The sequence below is a fragment of the Hippopotamus amphibius genome, chromosome 9, assembly GCF_030028045.1.
Source record: "Hippopotamus amphibius kiboko isolate mHipAmp2 chromosome 9, mHipAmp2.hap2, whole genome shotgun sequence".
In the NCBI taxonomy this organism is placed as follows: Eukaryota; Metazoa; Chordata; class Mammalia; order Artiodactyla; family Hippopotamidae; genus Hippopotamus; species Hippopotamus amphibius.
In genome coordinates this window covers 143410354-143416494 of record NC_080194.1, presented here as the reverse complement: position 1 = coordinate 143416494, position 6141 = coordinate 143410354, and positions in this window count along the sequence as shown.

The window sequence follows — 6141 nt, the reverse complement described above, 5'->3', positions numbered from 1 at the left end:
TCCTCAAATCAGACCAGTCAAGGCAAAGGGACCAGGGCCCGGCCTCCTGTCTCCAGAGCGGCCTGCTGGGAGCAGGAGAGTGTGCGACAGTCACTCCCGGGCCAGGGACGGTGAGGAGGGGTCGGGAGTGAGCCTGGGGAGGGCGGCCCCCACCCCCACCAGCTTCTGGGACCGAAGTTCTCTTCCTGGGGTCCCCGGGCTCTCTCTTCACCTGCCACTGTTTGTGCCTCTGGGAAGGACCGTTTTCCTGCCGTGAGGACCGCAGCAGGCCACAGAGAGCAATCTCACGTGCTCCCGAGGGGGCCCGGGGACACCCCCGGTGGCCGGGTGGGAAGGCAGGACGAGGAAGCCCACGGTGACTTAAGGTTAAACTTGGGCGTCCCTCTGCCATCCCAGCCGCCCTCCGCAAGGACACAGATGAGTCCCGGCTTGGGCCGGTGACGCGCAGGTGTGTGGTTCCCTCTCCTGAACCTGCCGCCTCACCCCAGGTTTCTAGTCTGGCAGCTCTGCAACTCGCGGCTTCTGTAGCCTTTCACTTCGAGTTACTTCAGACTGTCAGGTGTTCTTCTCCTGGTGGGTGGAGTGACGCTGCCATCACTCTGCAGCAAAGTCAAAGCAGCAGGAACCGAACTCCTGTAACTCCGCCTTTGTTTATGAATTTCTTCAGAGACATTTAGACCCCCCCCGCCCCGCCCCCGCCATAAATCACTGGGCAGGATGAGCTCAGAGGTGGGGGTGGAGGGGGGCTGAGTCTCCAGGAGCAGGTGGGAGGAGGGAGGAGGGAGGAGGACCCTGCGTCTGTGCTCTTGTGCGGAACTTCCGTTCGGTCGCCTCCAACGCCTGCCTCAGTTTCTCGCATCCGGAGTAGCTGGGCGGGCTCTGCTGAGGATTAATTAACAGACGTCCACTAGGCGTTCGCGGGGCGCATGCTCTGCACCTGCTGAGTGAATGAAACAATCACAGCCTTGAGTGAAGAGCCATCGTGCTGTCTACCTGATGCATGAAGACGCTGTGCTACTATGTCTCTTCACAAGGCCTGTATTTAACAAGAGCTGACCTCCGCAATTTGGTTTATTTTCTCAGCCCTTTTAATTTCAGACTCAGGGGTTATTAGCAGATAACTGCTCATTTCTGCTGTAAATCAAGAAAATGCTCATTAGAAACCCGATGCTGTGATTGCTAGGAGTCTGGGCTTGTAAAGGATGGGATGCTGGCAAGATGTGGGCTAACTTCAAAAATGGGCTAACTAAAAACGGGCTAACTTCAAAAATGATTTTTTGTTTAGGGAAGACAAAACGGCATTTTCCGAACTGAACAACCTCTTACGTGCATGAAAATCCAAATCATAGCTGACAAAGCACCACGGCCACTGAATATCAGATTGACCTCAAGTCTGGGGAAGAAGGAGTTAGGCACGGCTGTGAGGACCGTCCCCACAGCCACTGTGGGTGCCCAGCCAGCCCCAGTTTCAGCATCTCACTGACCCGAGGGAACGGTGCAGCTTCCACCACGCTGGAGCCACCTGGCACACAGAGAAGTACGCAGAAAACAGAGGGGGCCAGAGGTGATTTTAAGAACATATCTATAACTCACAGACACAGAGAACAGACTCATGGTTGCCAAGGGAGAGGGGGTGGGGGAGGGAAGGACTGGGAGGTTGGGGTGGGCAGATGCAAACGAGTATATAGGATGGATAAAGAACAAGGTCCTCCTGTAGAGCACAGGGAACTACATTCAATATCCTGCGATAAACCATGATGGAAAAGAATGTGTGTGTGCGTGTGTGTGTAACTGACTAACTTTGCGGCACAGCAGAAATGAACACAAGGCTATGAATCAATGACATTTCAATATAATAATAAAAAAAAATCTGTAAACTGAGAAAAAAAAAAGAATGCTGATGTTTAAAACAGATGTCCTGGGTGGGGATGAGTGGCCTTGTTGATCTACAGAGAGTTTTCAGGCCTGACCCCCACATTCCTCATTTATACACTCCTTCCCAGACTGGGAGAATTTCTTTTTGCAAAATTATCCTTGTCTAATCCATAGAGACAGAACGTGGATTAGCGGTTGCCAGGGGCTGAGGGGGAGGGGCGGAGGACGGGGAAGGACTGCTAATGGGTACCGGTCTCTTTTGGGGGTGACGCGATGTTCTGGAATGACTGGCCATGCCTGCTCAGCTCTGTCAGTGCACTGAGAACAGGGCACTCTACGCTCTAAATTGTGCGTTTGATACTGTGGTAGGGACATCTCAATGAAGCTGTTACTTAAGAGTGACCCTTGCCTCTCGTTGCTGGCCTGACTCCAGCTCCTGGACCTCGAGTCCTGGCCGCAGCTGCAGGCTCCTGGGAAGGGGCTCTGCCAGTCCTGCCAGCTGCACTGGACTCTGTCATCAGCCTTCGCTTTTGCCTAAACACTTGCACAAGACGTCACATGCAAAGCCCTTTGGGATCAACCTCAGGTCAGTATTCGAAACTGCACCTGAAGCAGAGAGAGGGCCAGGACTTCCACTATGATGTAAAGGGGACGTGTAAAATCCCTGCAGGAGCAAAACTGGAGTGTGACTTGAGCTCCATGCAAAGGAACGGAAGGAGACAAGGAGGCCCCTTCCTTCTGAAGTCTTGGCAACCACCAGGCTGTCTGAAAGGAATCGTGGTTCTGCCATCATTAGGTCAGCAGCAGAAAACGGCACAGCTGCCCAGAATCGGGCCTTTGGTTCCTGAGCCCCGGAGCCGCGGCACGGCCGCAGACAGGCCCAGGAGCAAGTCCCTGCCGAGGGGACGCCACTGTGCCCTTTTTGTTTCTCTTGCAATCTCTTTATTTTAAATGTTTAACGAATTTTAAAGACAAGAAGGTAGTCTAGGCAGGCTCAGAAACTGGAACCCCTTCTGCCCAGCCTCGACATGTGACATCTCCAGGGGACACATTCGGACGGACGGCCTTGCACAGGGCCACTGCTGAGCGCTGGGAGCGGCGTTTGTGGAACAGAAGATGAAAGCAGGCAGGTTCCAGGTGAAAAGAGCGGGGTCTCCAGGAGCCGGCCACCAAGACCAGACTGCTTCCCTCGGGCATCTCAGCACCGCCTGGGCCCAGCCACCTCCTGCTGTCACCCCAATACCCACTGTAGAGAGAGGTGACCTTCTGGATACCCTTGGGCCATGATCCACCTTCCTTCTGCCTCACTGGTCAGAATAAGGAGCCCCGGGCCAGACAGAGGGCCTCCAGGAGAGTGGAGAGGGCCCGCAGCTGCAGAGACACCAGTGGCACACGCTGTCCCCGCCGGAGCTGCCAGCAGGTTCCTGCGCAGCCCCTCATCTCCAGGGTGCAGGGTTCCCTGGGTGCAGCCCCCACTCTCGCAGGTCGTCTTGTCCCCCCTGAGGGCCAAGTGGGCGGGACTGACCATTAGGTGCGGCCTCAGGCCCCGGGGCCTGGGCCCAGGTTCACCTCGTGCCCGGAAGGCCTCCGCAGCGGTGGGCGCTGCAGCCGCGCCCCCGGAGGAGCCCACGGCCCGCTGCCCGCTGGAGGCCCGCTCTCCCTCCCCGGCAGGACCGGGAAGCCGGATCCGGGGCCCCGCGGCCCGCTTAGCAGCAGCTCTCGGTCTTTGTCTACCAGGCCACGAGGCGGGCCTGCCTCTCTCCCCGGCCGTTCTCTCTGCCAGCTTCACGTCCAGCGGGGGACAAAGGGGCCTGCGGCGGATTAGCTGCCCGGCGGGCGGCGGGCGCGCGGTCCCCGCGGAAGCAGCTGCTCGCCGGCCCTGCCAAGGCAGCCGTCCTGGTCCACGTCCCCATCGCCGGCCCCGTTTACTGGGCGCGGAGCTCGGCCGGGCGGGAGGCCCCCCGCGTCTGTCTGCGCAGGCCGGCCCCGTCCCCGCCCCGTCGGGCCGGCCGGGCCGCGGGGTCAGCGGCGGACAACGGGGAGGCGCGCGCGCGTGCGCCCGGCTGCGGGCCTTTGTTGCCGGAGCCTCGTGCCGATGGGTTAATGGGGCAGAAGCGATCGCTGAAGGGCGACAGAAGTGGGCTTTGAAAGAGGGTGTCAGCGCAGGGCGGCGAGACAAAGGCCAGGACACTCACGGGCGGAGAGGGACAGATGGGCACGGGCGCTGGAAACAATTAGGCGGCGAGTGCGGGGCGCGCGCGGCTCCATCATTCTGCGGTTAACCAGGCCCGGCGGCGCCGCCCCCGCGCCCCTGCGCCCGGGGAGGGACCGAGGGACCGGGGACCGGGGACCGAGGGACAGGGTCTGGACGAGCCCCCCCCCCCCATCAGCAGCCGCGGGGCCGGTCCCGGGCGGCCGGTGCCTGCGGGACGGCCTGGGAACGCGCCGCGGGGACAGCGCAGCCCGGGGACCCCGCGCGGCCAGCGGCCCCGGCCCGGCCCGGCTCGGCCCGGCTCGGCTGTGCGCGGCTCTCGGAACCAGCGCGAGGACCGGTGCGCGGGCGCGAGGCGGGCCCGCCAGGCGGCGCTGCTTCCCGCCCGGCCGCGGCCGGTTCTGCAGCCCGATGCTGTTTAATTAACGTGCAAATTGAGTAGATTAAATGACTCTAAATAATTAGCCACAGATCCTATAAACAGGATAACATATTTAATTAAGCAGCGATATAGATTTTGGAAACTGTTAATGTATTTTTAGAATGGCTGCTTAGATCTTCCACTTTCCCCCCCCAACTTCAAACATGTGCCTACAGCCCTTGGTACGCGGAGACACATCTAGAAACAAGATTACGCCTGTTAACTTCGACTAATAGAAATGTTGGCTTCACAGGGACGTGCGGGGCCCCGGCACCGGCGCCGCTTGGGGCCCGGTGGCCCGAGCCGGGGGCGGTTCTGTTCAGCCTGGCGGTGAGGGGGTGCGTGTGTTGCACACGCGCGTGCCCGCCACCCTCGACAGAGGGGTAGGATGGTGCAGGATGAGGGGGGACGGAAGGAGGTAAGTGAAAAATACAGTCCAATTTCATTATATCAATCACATTTAATTGGCAATTTGTACAAGCAATGACCGGGCTGGCTTTAGGTAAAACTATTAGGCGACAGGCGGGTGTGCTACTAAAATTCTTGGTTAGTTAATTAGTGTCTGAACTGCGGAGGGAAAGGATCCGCAGATTTACTCTCTACAAAGAGAGAGCAGCCCAGACAATTCATTAGGCAGGCGGCTTGTAAATTAGAGCTAAGTTAACCTGATTTCCCTTAATTAAAACATCTTTTCTCGTTTACGATGTGGATATAAGTAGATCTCCAGGGTTTTGAATTTTCTGCAACAGCAGATGGTCAGCTAGAAGCAGATAATAGTTAACGCTTTCTCTCTACCAGATCCGAACAACATGAGCCGCTGGCCCATCTGAGGATTAAAAGGAGAGATAACAAAGAGTGTTAACCCTTCCCGGTCTCCCGCTCGCTCCCGAGGCTCCGAGCAGGGGGGCCTGCCCCTGGCCTGGGGGACCCTGGGCAGGAGAGGGGACAAGGGTGTCGGGGGAAGTGGTCACTGGGCTGTCTCCTGGAGAGGGGAGAGTCCAGGGAGAGGGCGGGAGGGACACTGTCTGCCGTGATACCTGGTGGGCAGGGTGCAGGGAGGTGGCCACCTCCAGACTTCCCTTCTGGGCGCCAGGCCACCGCCTAGCCATCCAGCCATCTGCCCGGCACAGCCTGGGTCCCCACGCCTCCAGCTCCTCTTGCCTCAGGTCCTGGTCTTCGTGCCTGAGCCCCGTCTGGGTGTGGACAGCTTGCCTGGGCCCAGTGGACCAGTGGACTTTCTCGTGTTGCTGGGGCTTGGTACGGCCTTCCCACGGCTCCCTGGTCTCCAGTGCCCTCCACTCGGTGTGGGGAGGAGACCCTGCAGCTGGGGGTGGGGGGGGAACCGTCAGTGTGGGCCCTCGGCCTTCTGCTCCCATAGACTGCTTTCCTAAGGGAAGGGCTCCCGAGGCCCAGGCCCAGGCCTGGACAGCCAGCTAGGCCTGCAGGACAGGGGCTTGAGGGGCCCTGGGAGCCAGGCTCCCTGAAAAAGTCACGTGGCGTCTGGGAGGCCACCTGAGGCACAGAATATCCCCACCACGCAGCCTCCGAGGGCACCAGCACCGGAGACAAAGCCCGGTCCAGGCAGCACCCGTGCCACAGCCTCCCGAGGGGCCACGAGCGCGGAGGAGGGCCT